Source organism: Erinaceus europaeus, chromosome 16 (genome assembly GCF_950295315.1).
Source record: "Erinaceus europaeus chromosome 16, mEriEur2.1, whole genome shotgun sequence".
NCBI lineage: Eukaryota > Metazoa > Chordata > Mammalia > Eulipotyphla > Erinaceidae > Erinaceus > Erinaceus europaeus.
Window position 1 is genome coordinate 32,359,670 of NC_080177.1, and position 18,732 is coordinate 32,378,401.

The window sequence follows — 18,732 nt, forward strand, 5'->3', positions numbered from 1 at the left end:
CCAGGTTTAAGCCTCTGGCTACCTCATAAGGAAAGCTTCATGAGAGGTTGGGTAGTGTTACTGAGTCCTTCCTTTTCTCACCTTTCATCTAAAAAAAATTCTTACCATAAAGAAATCATGATTATGCCTAGAGAAGCTAAGTAGTATCAATTAAGTGGATAGAACAGACAGTTATAAACTTTATTTTTGACCCCCATACTTTCCCAGCCTCTACCCAACTGAGCAATCCTGACTGTGAATACTAAGAATCCATGGCACTGGAGTTCCCAGGTTCAGTCCCCAGTAGCACCAGAAGCCTGAGTTTACCAGTGCTCTGGTGGAAAAAACAAACATAATATTTAAGTATATTACTGGGGATGTGCAAGGACCCAGGTTCAAGCCCCAGGTCCCCATCTGCAGGGGGGATGATTCATGAGCAGTGAAGCAGTACTACAGATGTCTCTCACTCTCAACTTCTCCCACCCCTCTTGACTTCTCTCTGTCCTATTAAAATAATAAAGTGATTTTTTAAAAAGAATATTACTGGTTATTTATTTGTTTACTGCTCATCTCTGGCTTATGGTGATGCAGGGATTGAACAGGGACTTTGAAGCCTCAGGCATGAGAGTCTCTTTGTACAACCACTAATGCTATAGTATCAGTAGTAATAAGCCACATTTTCAGGTTGTTTACTCCTGTAGCAGGCCCTATTTATTACTGGAACAGTAGGAACCAAAATGCAGGGATGTGGACGATAAAAGATCTGGCATAATACGAAAGATTATTAAAGACGACAATACAATAACATTAGATTTATCTATGGGAAATTCTTCCAAGAATAGAGCCAGTCAAAAGGATGTTAAGATGTACAAAACAGAGTTTTGTCCTCCTTTGCTTAAATGCCTAACAACACCCATTGCTATTTCTTCTCCCAGTTAAAGGTAAAAAAAGGCTAAACTTGGTTCTGATATTAGTGTTGTCTTTATCTCCTTATTCGTGTATGTGTCTTTTTTTAATAGCTACTGCTTATTAAAGCCTAGTATGTGGCAAACACTACCCTGTACTATTATTTCTGATAGTATCCTATAAATTGGTGAAATAGTTTATTTTATAGGTTAGGAAATGGATTCTATAGATTTCAAACATCCATTATGTAATAGTTTGGAATTTTATAAGAGCTGCCAAATTTAAATTCCAGCTCTTTGCTAATCCACATTGTTTTATTGTCCTTGATAGAAATTAATGCTTCTATCTCATATACTCAGCTGCTCTCCTATGCCCTTACCTCAGTCCTGTAATACTAAGTTTATTAAATAATTAAAATATTTGTTACCAATCACTGAGTATTTAGCAGTATGCTCAGGACTTAACCACTCTTACATACTATGTAGGACATAATCATCTCCACATCAAATATTTCCTCCCTCCAATGATCTGTAAAAATCAAGTTTCAATTGTAGCAGCAATCTTCTCTAGAAATAAGCATGAGTCTTAAAGTATGCTTTTATGTTGTATAACAAATGAATATTAAAACAGTTGTGTTGAAACAACAGTGATATAGTTTTGGCACTGATTATCTAACCTGTACTTAAATAAGAAACAAACATTTGTTACCAACTTTTAACTTTGAAACATAAATTTCAGTTCAGGCATCAGGATAACTAAGCTTGAATATTTCAATACTTAGAAGAGTTACTGAAAACTATTACTACTTGTAACTATGTCTGTGAACCAGGGTTTTTCAATGCTATATAGTAGGCCCTCTACTATTTCACTATAATGTACATGAGAAAGAATAAATAGTGGTCCCAGGCTCAATCCTTGGCACCAAAATAAACCAGAGCTGAACAGTGCTCTGCTGGGAAAGAAAGAAAAATTTTAGACAATTTCTCTTTTTAGGAATTGGGAGAAACTGCAGGAAGCTGATAAAGTTACCCACAGCCATGGGAAGCTGAAGAGCATTCTACAATTTTTTTCTGGAAGACATCATGCATTTATGAATTATACAAACAAAGCATAATCGAAGAGAACAGTGTTCATCTCTCCTGTGGAGTTGACTATCCCAACCCCTGTTTTCTCTATACTTCAATAAAGATACCTCTTATCTAAATAATAATAATAATAGAAATATTAACCAAGAATTTCTCAAAACTGGGGAAGGACATAAAACTATAGAGCAGAGATTTCAAAGAGCTCTTAACAAAGCAAATCCAAATCTAAGCTCATCAAGGTATATAACAAAATGGTAAAGATCATAACAAAGGCAAATAATATATATTTTTAAAAATCTAGAGAAAAGTAAAAGTCATCTGTAACGTAATCTCTACAGCTAATTTTCTCAAGAGAAACTGTAGGGCTAGGAAGGACAGGAGGAGACATATTTAAAAGACCTCCATCCAAGAATACTCTAACCAGCTAGATTATCAATAAGGTTTAAAAGAGTGATAAAGAGATTTTCAGGTAAGTAGTACTTTAAAGACATAAACAGAAAGGAAGCAAGAAAACTGAAAAAGATATCCTTTGGTATCAAACTGTAGAACTGAGGTAATCAAGGGTAACTGGAGAAGTAGGTTACAAGGTGTGTGTCGGGAGGCAGTAGACATTAGTGGAGGTGATCTCAGGAATAAACCATATATTAATTTAAATGTTACAGTTAGTCCAGTAGCTCAGAATTTTATCAGCATGGGTGAATAAAGTTTCTACTCATCTTCTTAACTATTCAGGTTAACTCTAAGTTAACTAACTTTGAAGATATGGAAAAGTATTTCTGAAAGAAGTTTTATAAACCAAAGTTACCTCAAAAATAAATTTAAAAAAAATTAAAAGGAGCTACAGTTCAACTGGTAGAGCAAGGGTGGGTCTAGCATGCCTAAAGGCACCTGGTTTAATCCCTGGCACTGCATTTTCCACAGTGGTGCTCTGGCTTCTTACTCTCTTGTGACACTCCCTGTCTCATATGAAATAAAGTCTTAAAAATATATTATATATATATTTTTAAAATTCCAGCCAATGTTGAACAAAACCACATTTTACCGGAGAGGCTTGACTTTAATACATTAAATAAGGACTAAGTGTAAAATTAAAAAAAAAATTATTACAGTCATGAAAATGTCAACAGTCTTCTTTTGTGTGTGCATTAAAATGTAATATTCTTGTTTCTCTCTCTGCATCTCTCTCAAAAATAAAAATGTAAAACTCATTTTTTGGTATTTCATTGTCTTTATTTGCATTTTTTTGACAATGAGTTGGAGTGTTTTTTCATATGCTTATTAACCTTTTGGATCTCTTCTTTGAATATTCTCTTTATATCTTCTCCCCATTTTTGGAACAGGGTCATTTGTTTTCTTGTTGCTGAGTTTGGTGAGCTCTTTATATATTCTGGTTATTAGCCTCTTGTCTCATGTATGGCATGTAAAGATTTTCTCCCATTCTGTGAGGGGTCTTTTTGTTTGGGTAGTACCTTCTCTTGCTGTGCAGAAACTTTTAAATTTGATGTAGTGCCATTGGTTTACTTTTGTTTTAGTCTTCTTTCCAATTGGATTTGTATCATTGGAGATGACTATAAAAATTAGATGGGAAAGAGTTCTGCCAATATTTTCCTCTAAGCATTTGATAGTTTCTGGTCTAACACCCAAGTCCTTGATCTTCTTGGAATTTACTTTTGTGTTTGGTGAAATATAGTGGTTCAGTTTTATTCTTCTACATGTTTCAACCCAATTTTTCCAATACCATTTGTTGAAGAGACAAATTCTTACTTATTTAAAATAAAGGCTATTTTAAAATCTGAATTTAAAATAGAAAATGAAGGGAAAAAAAAGTTTTATAGACTTCTGGGACTAGGGGAGGAAGAGTCAGTATCCCCATAGGCCCTAGTACCTCAGATACGGTTCCCTTTTTGAATTGGCTATGAAGTAGCAATGGCGCTGGGAAACATATTCCTATCTATTCAATTAAAGTCACACACACACACACACACACACACACACCAATGATCAACGATCTCAGGATAAACTATATATTAATTTAAATGCTATACTTAGTCCAGCAGCTCAGAATTTTATCAGCAAGGGTGAATAAAGTTTCTATTCATCTTCTTAATTATTCAAGTTAATTCTAAGTTATCAACAAATGAAACACTTGGTGTAAAACTCTAATCTTTATATTACTTGTTATTTATTTACTATAATGAGAGCTAGAGAGAAAAACAAAATGAGCAGAGCCAAAGGTGTGAAAATCTTTTTTTGCATAACCATTATAATGTCTCTATAGTCAGGCCCATTATGTGTTTTTAAAAAATATTTTTATTTATTTATTATTGGATATTTCCAGAGAGAAATTGAGAGTAGGGAGAAGGAAAAAGAAAGTGAAAGAGACAGAGAGATACCTGCAATCTGTTTCTAAGGGTATTTCATTAAACTAAGTATTTGGTACCAGAATATCTCCATGACTTCTGAAATATTATATTGTCTAGAATGTTGATGATAACTATTGTTAAAAGTATAGCAACCAAATCTATAAGGAAAATTAATGGAAATGTGATTTTAGATAAAACAAAGGATGGTTTATAGTTAAGCTGGTAAAAAAAAAAATTAGACTAACAGTAGGGCCAGGCAGTGGCAAATCTAGTTGACTGCACATGCAACAACGTTGTAAGATCTAGGGTTCAAGCCCCTGGTCCCTACCTGCAAGGAGGAAGCCTCTCAAGCAATGCTGCAGGTGTCCTCTCTACCTACTCCCCTCTCAATTTCTTTTTTTTTAAATTTACTTAACCCCTTTTGTTGCCATTGTTGTTATAGTTATTATTGATGTCGTCGTTGTTGGATAGGACAGAGGGAAATAGAGAGAGGAGGGGAAGACAGAGAGGAGGAGAGAAAGATAGACATCTGCAGCCCTGCTTCACCACTTGTGAAGCGACTTCCCTGCAGGTGGGGAGCCAGGGGCTTGAACCTGGATCTTTATGCCAGTCCTTGTGCTTTGCGCTCGATTTCTGTTTCTATCCAATAAAACACACACACACACACACACACACACACACGAATGAGAATAACAATTTGAACATAATCAGAATTTAGGGGGAGAAGCATCAGAGAAGTGAAATGATATTTTAAGAGTTGACAAACCTGAATTATAGATGAAAATAAGCATGTCCATAAAGGTAAGAGACAACCAAGCAACTGGGGGAAGACATCTTATCACCACACATTTAATAAGAGACTGATAGCAGAAAAAATAAATTTTGTGAGAACTATGTGGTTATAGAGTGAAGGGCACAGAACTTTGGTGGAGTATGTGGTGAATACTTTTATAAAACTCTGTTAAATCCCTAAAAGGAGAAAGGAGTAAAAATAAAATACATAAATAAGAAAATAACTGAAAGTCATCTACAATGGGGACACTTCCTATTTCATCAGCTCTTCAAACAAAAGTTCTAAGAGGTATATATAGGTGACTACTCTGGAGAGAATAAGAGAACAGTAATTCAATATGCCCTGTATAAACTCAACAGACTTATTTTACATTTGTATATAGAGCTTCTTGAACATCTTCAGTCATTACTATTGATGTTGTATTTGCCCGACATCTAGATGTCAAAAGTAAAGCCTACTTCAGAAGCTAAGTCTAGATTGAAGTGGGAAAACTGGTCTGATCCTGCCATGGCAACCACAAGCAAGACTCAAAAGTCAGTAATTCTAAAGAGTTGTTTTCGATTTTTTTTTTTTTTTTTTTGCCTCCAGGATTTTTGCTGGGGCTGGGTGTTGGCACTACTAATCTACTGCTCCCAGCAGCTTTTTTTTTAAATTTATATTTTTGTTATTAAATGGAACACCAAGAAATTGAGAAGGGAGGGGAGATAGAAAGGAACAGAGACATCTGCTGACCTGCTTCACTGCTTTTGAAGCATCCTCCCTGCAGGTGGGGAACGGGGGCTTGAACCAAGGTCCTTGAGTCTGGTAATATGTGTGTTTAACCAAGTGCACCACTGCACAGCCCCCCTTAATGCTAATTTCAAGTTGATGATTTTGTATGGCTTATAATGTTATAAACACCCAAATGGTCCTTGACACACAAAAAAGTTCCCTAACACTGGTCTAGAAATAAGTCAAATGACAAAATACCTACTCACAAAATGTGCTATGTGAGAAAACATTAAGAAAATTTCACCAGACATTAATTATGCACTATGTGCTAGGCAAGGGTTGGGAGGTGACACACCAGATACAGCACACATGCATGAGGGCCCAGGTTCAAGCCCCTCTTGCACCAGGGAAGCTTCATAATTGGTGAAGCAGTGCTGCAAGTGTCTCTCTTTCTCTCTCTCTCAAAAAAAAAAAAGGCACTGGGAGTGATAAATCAGAAGCAGTGGATTCATTGTGCAGGCACCAGATCCAATGATAACCCTGATGGGAGACCTACTGGGCAATCAGAAAGTAATCACACATCTCTTTATGTTTTTTCTATGCAAATATGCTTCCTAACTTTTTCAACAAGTATGTGTGTGTGCATGCATACGAAAAAGAACCAAAACATCACATGGCAGTGGCATTCCTAAACTTCAAAATAATCTCCTTCATTAAAAAAATATTAACTCGATAAACATTTATTTATTTTGCCAGGGCTGTGCTTACACAATTCCACTTCCCCTACCAGCTGATACTTTTCCCTTCTAATTTCATATAGAGACTGTGATGGAAAGAGACACCACAACATCACTCCACTGTGCCTGAAGATTCCCTTGGTGCTGTGTATGGTACTCTCATTTGGGGTTAGCAGTTCAAGTCAGGGTTCTCCTGAATGGTATAAGCTGTTGGCTTTCTTGCATGAGCTATCTCCTGGCTCTCAAAACATTTACTGAACATCTTCCAAGTACTATACATTGTGCTAAGAATATAGTGACAAGCATAACAGTCCTCATGGAGATTAGACATTCTCATACTTAGTCTACTTAAGTAGCTATCTAATACATTATTTTCAGTTCTTATCTAGTTGCATCATAACTACTTGAGGATTTTAAACATTTCACATTTTGGGGCTTTACTTTTGTATATTTTGATTGTACATTCTAGAAGGAAGGACCCCAAAATACAAGCTTTAAAAATTGCCAAAACATATATGATATATAATAATAGATTTGAGAACACTACCTTGAAGTAGTCTTCACTGTTACTTTAACTTCTCTGTGTAATTATCCCCACAACTGTCTAAAATCAAAACAAAACAAAACAAAAAAAAAACCCTGCTTCAAATACCATCAAATTGGGGGCCAGTTAGTGGCACACCAGGTTAGGTGCACATAGTACAAGCACAAGGATCCAGGTTTGAGCTCCTGGCTCCCCACCTGCAGGAGGTATATACAAGCTGTGAAGCAGATCTGCAGGTGAATCTCCTCCACTCTCCTTATCTCCCCCTCCTCTCTCAATTTCTCTATGTCCTATCCAATAAAAAATGACGGAAAAAAAAAGGCTGCCAGAAGTAGTGGATTCATAGTACCAGCACCAAGCCTCAGTGATACCCCTGAAGGCAAAATAAATAAATCAAAATCAAAGGTATAGGAAAGTCGATTTTAAAAAGGAAATTTCCCATACCCAGTTCCCTGCCCATTTCTTCATCCTCATTATTGCCACATTCATTAGTCATAGTACAGTTACTCAAAAATGTAGTTTTTCATTCCTTTCTGTCTTACTCACTCCACTCTGCCTGGGTTACCCTTCTGAACATGTGGCTACTGAAACGGTGTGAGAAACTTTCAGGATTAACTTCAAAATCACTTCCTCTGATCTGACTTCCAATATTGCTTCTCTCCTCTAGGTGTGACCACCCTGGCTATTTTATCTTTTTCTATAATCATTAAATCTCTAGGTTCAACATTGGTATTGCCTTTCAAGTTTTTTATCTTCCACTAAAAATGTGTGTGTGAAGTTTTTACTCTAAGATGGAAGTTCTCTAACTTGTACCACAATTACCTGTAAAGATTCTTACAACAGTTTTAAGAATTTACTCAGTTTGGTTCAGGAGAGTTGGATGGAGGCTGGGAATATGTATTTCCTTTTTTATGTTTTTGTTATTTTTATTTATGTATTTATTGGGCAGAGATGGCCAGAAATCAAGGGGGGGGGGAGGAAGACACGTGCAGCACTGCTTCACCACTAATAAAGCTTTCCCTCTGCAGGTGGGGACTAGAGGCCTGAACCTGGGTCCTTGTGCACTATTAACATGTGTGCTCAACCAGCTGTGCCACCACCTGGCCCCAGAATATGTATCTCTATTAAATCATCATATAGTACCAATGATGCTTGTCTGGAGATTACTTTGAACCTATTTTATGGAAATACTTTTTTATACTACACTAAAGTGAAGAACTTCAAGCAGAGGAGGGACCTGGGGCATCTTTAGGATCCTGGTGCATGATGGTGGAAGACAACTTAAATTGGGGCTCAGTGTTTGTTCTCAAGACATCTATCCCAGGGAAATGAGAAATCATACCCATAATCATCAATTATACTGTAAATCATTAACCCTCACACACCCTAATAAAATGCTAAAAAATAATGTTTTAGTTAAAGCACTGGGAAGTTGAACGGAAGACAGATCTCACAGATGATTCTGATGAGTGTTTGTATGTGGTTCAAGGTGTTTGTAAAGGTCCCACCCCAAAATTACCAAATTGAAATCTCTGGTGTTGATCACCTGAGAATCCTTATTACTAGTTAAATAGATGACTCAAGTCACAGAAGTCTGAAAGACACTGAGATCTTCTATCAGAAGTTTATCAGGTTAGTTAGCAAATTTTAAGACTCAAGTTTTATTTTTTCCTTTTAACTTCAATAACAAATACATACCATGACAATATCCTTATCTTTCTTGCATCCTCCATGTCAACTTGGTACCCTCCCTACTCAGACCCTTTAACATGAAGTCTCTTTAGAAGGAGAGGAAAGAGTATGCAACTAGCTCAGTCAACAGAGCATTAGACTCTTACAAAGAGTGGTACCAATGAGAAGACAAATGTATTGATAAAGAACTGACCTTCCTGAACAGATGAAGTACTCCATAAGTGAAGAAAAATCTGTTTAAATAGGCTGCCTGGCTAATTTAAAGCCAAAAGAGGGTTGGAATATGAAGTTAAAAGTAAAATTCATGACAAACCAGTAATAAAAACACGAACTTAATAAAACCCAATAGTGGCCCAGACGGTGGGGCAGTGGATATAGAATTGGACTCTCAAGCATGAAGTCCCAAGTTTGATCAGTAGCACCACACTGCAAAAGTGATGCTCTGATTCTTACAAATCTTTAAATAAAATCAAGTAACTTGACCTCAAAAATATAAAAAACCTGATTAGGCTTCAAAGGTTACCAGATGGGAATTGTGACTGCTAAGGAATTTGTTAATTATCTACAATAATTTTTTTTTTTTTTTACAAAGTACTTTAAATTTTTTTTTTTTTTGTAAATGGAATAAACTCTAGTGGGTTGAGAATAAGTGAGTAAAGCTATGTGTCAGTGGCTTTCCTTCAATCACATCTATTCTACACATCAATTTTTCCTTTTCAAATTACTTCCCTTCTCAGTTTGAAAATGGGTTTTTTTATTTTCATTATAATGTTTTCCTGTAGTAATGGAACCGAGATGGTATGGAGGTTAGTAACACTAAACTAAATACTGCATGTATTTAGAAGAAGATGCCCTTAATTATCTGCACAAATATTATAAAAGTTACAACTATCAAATACATATTCAATGGAGGGGGAAAATCACATGTATCAGAATAAAGGTATACACATAAGAAATCAAACCCTGAAGAACTTCTCTTATTTAGTGCCCCCCCCCCCCCCGCCGCCCCAGCATTTTAAGGGAAACTCTACTAAAAAATGATTAAGCGAAAGTTTACTAGAAGATAGTACACTGTTAAATAGGTGGGCAGTTTTTTTTTAATTAATTTTTTTATTCCCTTTTGTTGCCCTTGTTTTATTGTTGTAGTTATTATTGTTGTTGATATCGTTGCTGTTGGATAGGACAGAGAGAAATGGAGAGAGGAGGGGAAGACAGAGAGGGGAAGAGAAAAATAGACACTTGCAGACCTGCTTCACCGCCTGTGAAGCGACTCCCCTACAGGTGGGGAGCTGGGGGCTTGAACTGGGATCCTTGTGCCGGTCCTTGCGCTTTGCACCACCTGCGCTTAACCCGCTGCGCTACAGCCCAACTCCCAGGTGTGCCGGTTTTTTTTTCTTTTCTTTTTTTTAAATTTTATTTATTTATTCCCTTTTGTTGCCCTTGTTGTTTTATTGTTGTAGTTATTATTGTTGTTGTTGTTGTTGTTGGATAGGACAGAGAGAAACGGAGAGAGGAGGGGAAGACAAAGAGGAGGAGAGAAAGACACCTGCAGACCTGCTTCACCGCCTGTGAAGCGACTCCCCTGCAGGTGGGGAGCCGGGATTCGAACCGGGATCCTTATGCCGGTCCTTGTGCTTTGCGCCACCTGCGCTTAACCTGCAGCGATACAGCCCGACTCCCCCGGGTGTGCCGTTTTTAAGGATAAAAATACTAAGGTTAATTAGAGGCTTCCCAATTTTATGGTTTCTCAGCCCTCTTATTGTCCATACTATATAGGCTGTTTTAGTATTTGTGACTCGCCCACTGGTGAAGGTGAGAGGGCACTTCTGCCTGTAGGAGGTGGGCCACAGATCTTAGATGTCTACAGTCATGAGCTCCCAGACCAACAGGTTCCAGGGTGACCTTATATCACTCAGGGGCTACCTTACTTACGTATGTGAGAATGGTTGGAGGACTCCTTCAAAGTGTAAAATTTGGAGGAAGGAGGATGTGTGCTGATAGACCATTAAGTTGGAAATATTTTTAAAAAATATTTATTTATTCCCTTTTGTTGCCCTTGTTTTATGGTTGTTGTTATTATTGATGTCGTCGATGTTGGATAGGACATAGAGAAATGGAGAGAGGAGGGGAAGGCAGAGAGGGGGAGAGAAAGAGAGACACCTGCAGACCTGCTTCACAATTGGTGAAGCGACTCCCCAGCAAATGGGGATCTAGAGGCTCCAACTGGGATCCTTATGCGGGTCCTTGCACTTTGTACCACCTGCGCTTAACCCACTGTGCTACCGCCCTACTGGCGAAGTTGGACATCTTAGAGGTCTGTTTTTCAGTCTAGATTCATTCCTTTTGAATGGCACATGATGGCTCACAGGTCCTCCTAGAATTGTTGTTTTATTTAAATTGAGTTAACCCCACTCCCCAAGTTCAGCTTAATGAAAAGGGTATACAAGCATAATAGTGGCAGACTAGCTTAATGAGATGGGTATGCAAGTATAATAGTCTGACACTATTCTGCCCCTTTTTCCCCCTCAATTTTTAAAAATTTCAACAGTGATTTAGTGAATGGTTTACATATTTAGTTTTAAGCTCTGCCTATGATGAACAATCTGGAAATGATGACAATTGGAGAAACTCCCCTGAAGCAAATATTTGGTTCTTCACTTACACTAAGGCTACCAAATAATTCTCTGGACCTTCCTTGTCTACTAAAAAGGTTAAGTAACACTGTTAGTGGTAGTTCTCAGATCTACCTGAAAACAAAAGCCCCCATGCCTTTCCACAGATCATACACTCTATATATAATTATGTTTAAGAGATTAAGAAATTGGGAGTCCAGCAGTAGCACAGAGGGTTAAGTGCACATGGCGTGAAGCGTAAGGAGCAGCGTAAGGATCCCAGTTGGAGCCCCGGTTCCCCAGCTGCAGGGGAGTCTCTTCACAGGCGGTGAAGCACGTCTGCAGGCGTCTATCTTTCTCTCTCCGTCTTCCCCTTCTCTCTCCATTTCTCTCTGTCCTATCCGACAACAATGACAATAGTAACTATAACAATGAAAAGAAACAAGGGCAACAAAAGGGAATAAATAAATAAATAAATTAAAAAATGTTTTAAAGATTAAAAATTAGGGGAAATGTTGCAAATAAATAAAAAGACATGATAGCTACCTTCAGATATTGATTACACTGTTTTACAGAAGGCAGATTTGGTAATTTATATAACCCCAAGGAATACACTGAAGTTACAAGAAAAGGGTTTTATTCAACAGAGTTAAAGGACAGATGATGGAAAACCCTACAAAAATTTGATGACTTATCTGGGCAATGTAAAAAGAAACACAAACATATTTGGATCATGTAAAGCTCTATTCTTGTTATTAAGTCTTTTGTGTTTGAGGTTGCATTTATTTATGATCAAGTTGACACCAAATTATCATTAAAATGATCAGAGCTACATTAAAAAATTTATATAGTTATTCATGAGAAAGATAGGAGGAGAGAATGAACTAGACATCACTCTGGTTGGTACATGTGTTGCTGGGGACTGAACTCAGGACTTCATGCCTGAGAGCCCAATGCTTTATCCATTGTGCCACCTCCTGGACCACAGGGCTACATTTTAACAATGTGGCATCAAGCAGATACTCAATGTCATTTTATTCAAACAGTTTCATTGTAACAGTGATGAGAAAACAATTCTTGGATGGGTCACTGTGTATGTAAAGTGTATCTGTTCTTGGAGTAAGAAAGAATAACCTTTCATTTGCAAAGGGGAGAGAGTTGTGGAGGGGGGAAATATATAAATGGAAAGCAACAACAGTCAACTAGAAATTCACTGACAGCTAAAGGACATAAGTCTTACTTAGCTTATCTCAAAGAAGGCACAAGGGATTCTAAGTACTGTAAGACTTCAAGAGAGTGAAAATCTTTTGAAAACAACATATATGGACATATCAATAATTTCTAGTTTATCAAGCCCTTCACGAAAGCTATTCTGAACGTTCATGTGGGTTAATATCTCATTCTGTGCTCAAAATAATCCCATAAATTGGGGCTAGGAGGTGGCACACCTAGTAGAGCGTGTATATTATAGTACACAAGGACCCCCTCTGCCTCGACCTGCAGAGGGGAAGCTTCCTAAGTGGTAAAAAAGTACTGTAGGTGTCTATCTCCCCCATCCCTTTCAACTTCTCTGTATCAAAATTAAAAGTATATCCTATAAGGCAGTCTTTTTGTCCATGCACCTATGCAATTCCACTGGTAGACTTATTTTTCCTTTCAACCTTAGATAAAGACAGAGAGGGAAAGAGAAACAAAGAAAAGGAGGAGAGATACCACTTCAATATTCCACTTCATGGAACTTCTCTCAGTGCTGTACATGGTGCTCCCATGTAGTCTTGGGGGACTAGAACCCAGGTCACAGCACATGATAAAAGAACATGATACATTATGTGGCTGAGCTGTCTCATATTCATCCAACTGTTCTTATCACCCAAATTTACAAATGAGAAACTTCATAAGATGAAACACCTCTATTAAGTGGAAAAATAAGTAGTTACCCTCTAGAGTTTAATCTTAGCTATTAATTATGACAGTGTTTCTTATAGAAATCAAACAAAAGTCTTAATTCATAATAGAAAAGAACCTAAGCTTTCCAAAAGATAAAGTTAAGAACTGTTGCAGAAAAAAAACTATCTTTGGTAGAAAACTTTATAGACTATGAATTCAGATAATTTTCAACAAAAACCCATAGCCTATTCTTTAAAACACCAGTACTGACCAAATTAATCAAATAATCTATAACAATAACACAACTGATATGTTATCAAGGTACTCTACCTAGGTAATGTTAAAAATAAAGAGGTCAGCAAGACAAACTGATTTATGGTACTAGCAGAGGAGATTTTGTGTTTATCTTTTTAAGAGGAGGTTTCTTTCCTTTAATCACTAACCTTCTGTATCAGGTATGGAAATACTAATGGGTTGTGATCTGGGAGGTGTCGCAGTGGATAAAAGCACTGGACTCTCAAGCATGAAGTTTCAAGCATGAGTTCAATCCCTGCAGTACATATACCAGGGTGATGTCTGCTTCATTCTCTCTCCCCTCCTATCTTTCTCATTAATAAATAAAATCTTTAAAAAATGATGGAAATGCTAATGGCCATTTTTCATACCATAAAGATAGCCTCTTAGTGGTTTAATAAGGTCAACATGTTAAAAGTGCAAAGACCAATGAATCAAATAATACTCAAAAGAAAATCAGAGACTATATTCTGAGGGTATCATTTGAAACTCTGGATCCAACTGTACCATGAAACAAAGGACTGTTCCTTTAACCAAAACTATATTGTCATCAGTCAACAACTCTTTTTGTCCCTGATTAAACTAATTGAGTTGTTACTACAGTAAAAGGATCCTCAGACACTAATCAAGCTGCCGGGTTTCATATTAAACAAATCTGAATGATGTTCAAGAAAGTGACACTCTAAACTACCGTTAGAGAATACTATTATAAGCTGGTCAATTTTTCTGTAAGAAAAGAGAGTATTTTTGAAAGCTTTTATTAAATTTGTGCTTTTAAGCTCACTAATTCTCCTTTTCAGATTGTATTGTTAAAAAACAACCACGGAGGGGGGCCGGTTGGTAGCGCAGCAGGCTAAGCACACATAGTGCAAAGCGCAAGGACCCTTATGCGGGTCCTGGTTCAAGCCCCCGGCTCCCCGCCTGCAGGGGTGGGGGGTCACTTCACAGGCGGTAAAGCAGGATTGCTATCTTTCTTTCTCCCCTCTCTGTCTTCCCCATCTCTCTCCATTTCTCTTTGTCCTATCCAACAACATCAATGGCAACAACAAGGGGGAAAAATAGCCTCCAGGAGCAGTACATTTGTAGTGCAGGCACTGAGCCCCAGCGATAACCCTGGAGGCAAAAAAAAAAAAAAAAAAAAAAAAAGAAAGAAAGAAAGAAATAGCCATGGATATAGATAACAGCACACTGATTACAACACTGCTTGTACCACGGAAACAGGTTCAACCATAATATTCCAACTGGGGGAACAAAGCAACATTTTTATAGTGCAGCATTATTTAGTCTTTAAAAGCACTACAGAGGCTGATGAGATAGCTCACCTGGAAGTGCACCTTCTTTGTTACAAGAGACCCAGTGTCCAGTACCAGAGCACCACATGGAGTTCTGGGTGCACTATGGCGCCTCTGGTAGAAAGCCATCTTACTATGTGTGAGACCCAGTATTCAAGTCTTGTCATCATTATGGAAGTACCACGGATGGTGAAGAGGTATTGTGGTGTCTCTGCCTTTCTGCCTCCCCTTCACTCTTACAAAACAAACAAACAAACAAAAAACAACAGCCAAAAGTGGATTCCATATTTCCATCTTTATTTAATGTTGAAGCTATACTTTGTCAGAGAAACACATGGAATTAAAAGATAGCGGTAAGGGGGCTGGGTAGTAGCATGGTGGCTTAAGTGCACATGGCACGAAGCACAAGGACCCATGTAAGGATCCCGGTTCTAGCCCCAGGCTCCCCACCTGCAGGGGGGTGGTGGTGTCACTCACAAGCAGTGAAGCAGGTCTGCAGGTGTCTATCTTTCTCTCCCCCTCCTCTCTCGATTTCTCTCTGTACTATCCAGCAACAACAATAATAAACAACAAGAGCAACAAGTCCTGGGTCTCAATAATAATAAACCAGTTTGAAAAAAAAATAGAGGTGAAGTGCAACCTGAAGGAAAAATGAAGATGACATAAGAGTCAGTCACAGGAATTAGATACTCAAAACAAGTAAGTAAGTCAGACTGTGCAGGATGATACAAGTTATGAGAAAGGCTGAACTAGCCTCATATAAAGGCCTGCAGACTCTACACCAATGGACATCTAATCTTTGAAAAAGGTGCCTAGACTATTAAATGGGGAAAGGGGAGTCCCTTCAACAAATGCTGTTGGAAAAATTGGTTTGAAACATGCAGAAGAATGAAACTGAACCACTATATCTCACCAAACAGAAAAGTAAATCCCAAGTCGATTAAGGACTTTGATGTTAGACCAGAAACTATCAGATACTTAGAAGAAAATACTGGCATAACTCTTTTCCATACAAATTTTAAAGACATCTTCAATGAAGTGAATCCAATTACAAAGAAGACTAAGGCAAGAATAAACCAATGGGACTACATCAAATTAATAAGCTTCTGCACAGCAAAAGAAACCAATACCCAAAGAGACCCCTCACAGAATGGGAGAATATCTTTACATGGCATACATCAGACAAGAGACTAATAACCAAAATAGATTAAGAGCTTGCCAAACTCAACAACAAGAAAACAAATGACCCCCATCCAAAAATGGGGAGAGGACATGGACAGACTATTCTCCACAGAAGAGATCCAAAAGGCCGAGAAACATATGAAATAATGCTCCAAGTCATCCACTGTCTAGTCAGAGGAATACAAACAAAGACAACAATGAGATACCACTTCACTCCTGTGAGACTGTCATACATCAGAAAAGGTAGCAACAACAAAATGCTGGAGAGGTTGTGGGGACAAAGGAACCCTCCTGCATTGCTGGTGGGAATGTTAATTAGTCCAACCTCTGTGGAGAACAGTCTGGAGAACTCTCAAAAGGCTAGAAATGGACCTATGACCCTGCAATTCCTCTCCTGGGGATATATCTTAAGGAACCAAACACAACCACCCAACAAGATCTGTGTATACCTATGCTCATAGCAGCACAATTTGTAATAGTCAAAACCTGGAAGCAACAACCCAGGTGTCCAACAACAGATGAGTGGCTGAGCAAGTTGTGGTATATATACACAATGGAATACTACTCAGCTATTAAAAATGGTGATTTCACCATTTTCAGCCCATCTTGGATGGAGCCTGAAGAAATCATGTTAAATGAGATAAGTCAGAAACAGAAAGATGAATATGGGATGATGTCACTCACAGGCAGAAGTTGAAAAACCAGATCAGAAGAGAAAACACTAAACAGAACTTGGACTGGAGTCGGTGTACTGCACCAAAGTAAAAGACTGTGTGGTGGGAGGGGGGAGATTTCAGGTCCTGGAACAGGATGGCAGAGGACCTAGTGAGGGTTGTATTGTTCTGTGGAAAACTGAGGACTATTATGCATGTATGAACTATTATATTTACTGGCGACTGTGAAACATTTATGTCCCCAATAAAGAAATAAAAAAAGAAAAGAAAAAAGAAAGGCCTACAGAGCGCTCTACTAATTCTGGAGATAGAGTCTGGCTCATGTACTTTACACATGGGTAACATGGTAAGTCAAAGTAGGAGAAACAAAACACTTCAGCACTTGCTGAGGGCATACTCTCTTATCCTCAGTCTTCCGATACCTGTTATTTGAATCTGAAAAATACCTCATATTTTCAAGTTGTAATATGATGTCTTCCTAGCATTCAAAAGAAGATAAATATCATGGTATATACCTAGTATGCAAGAAATATTTAAGCTTATATCTTGGGCTAGCTTCACAGACCGTAATTTGCCAAAACTGTCAATAATGAAGTTGACCTCTAGTTAAGACCAATTTTGTTTCAAATTTTAACTCCAACATTAAATAAAAAGTAAGACCTGAAAGCTTAAATTGGAGTAGTCATAATCTCATATTAGATATTATAACATTCATTTATACTATTCACTAGCAACATCCTAAATGTCTATCTGGAACTGAGACTAAACATCCTTGATAAGACAAATTATGACTAACATGTAATGTTAAAAAGCTATAGGACTGAATAGTGTAATATAAATAAAACATTAAAACCTATGCAGAACAAAGAGGAATATAAATAGTGTAAATGTATGAAAAGTTCTATGAGATGTACAAAAACCCAGTAAGGATGATTATCTGAGCAGGCTAGTGGTTGTGGTATTGGTAGTGGGGTTTTTTTTTTTTTTTTTTTATGAAGAGGACTTGGAATTTTTACTATCTTTATAGTTTCACTTTTTTTTTTTTTTTACAAAGAGCTGATACATTATTTGTATAATAACTATACATTAACTTGTAAGATAGGGCTATACTAACCTAATTCTATGGAAATTGCAAATTTGGATGCTTGTGTATTTCCTCATATGCAAATCACTTTCTCAGCAAAGAGCTGAACTGTAGCCCATTCATGAGAAATCCAGTGGATTTAATTTAATTTACTATTCAACAGCCAGAACTGCATGGTGGTATGTTCAAATGCAAAAAGACAATTAAAACAACTGGGTGAAGAACTACAATAAATCATGTCTGAACTAAACTCTACATTCTTAGAGATTATTGAAAAAACAATCTTATTCTACTATAATGGAGAGAGAGAGAGAGAAAGAGAGAGAGAGAATATGAATGGGGGGTCCGCATATGTGCATAATTTGCTTTCACTGCTATGAGCTACTTTTTCATGCAGATATTAACACCACAGCACTGGTGCCATAGCACCTTCCATGTGGAATGAGGACTTGAACCTGGATTATGTATATAGCAAGGAATACTCCATACTCAACTGAGTTCTCTCCCCAGCCCTTTACTGGAAATTTAAACTACTAGATGAATTCTTTAAGACTGTACAGCAACTACAGAATAACACTAAGATAATATTTTCCTGTCCCATAGAGGACTCTTCTGATAGACTGAATTTTTGAATGCTATTACTAACTTGTTATATCACCAATACTAGGCACTTGAACAAAATAATAACTATTATTAATGTTGTATTTATGATATCACATAGTTTTCAGTGTTAAAGAGACAGATAAAAAAATCCTTACAACACTGAAGAGGCTCCAAAGAATGTGCTCATATCTACTGTCATTCATATTATATCATTTTCATATACAGAACATAGGAAATGTACGCTAAGATAAAACAAGGTGAAGATATTATTATCCATTTACCTAGCTTACTTTC

General features: G+C 37.4%; 1 protein-coding gene and 1 long non-coding RNA gene across 3 annotated transcripts in view; one reads left to right on the forward strand and one right to left on the reverse strand.

Moving 5' to 3' along the window:
• Positions 1-18,732, forward strand: part of LOC132533432 (uncharacterized) — a 941,342-nt gene that overhangs the window by 30,984 nt on the left and 891,626 nt on the right. The window contains exon 3 of one of the 2 annotated variants that reach the window (XR_009545322.1): positions 1,879-2,256. The exons of the other annotated variant lie outside the window; for it this stretch is intronic. This is a non-coding gene — a long non-coding RNA (uncharacterized LOC132533432). Of the gene's footprint in view, positions 1-1,878; positions 2,257-18,732 lie in introns of those variants that run through there. 2 annotated transcript variants of the gene reach the window in all.
• HIF1A (hypoxia inducible factor 1 subunit alpha) overlaps positions 1-18,732 on the reverse strand; it is a 53,712-nt gene that overhangs the window by 27,322 nt on the left and 7,658 nt on the right. The gene's annotated exons all lie outside the window — the stretch shown is intronic.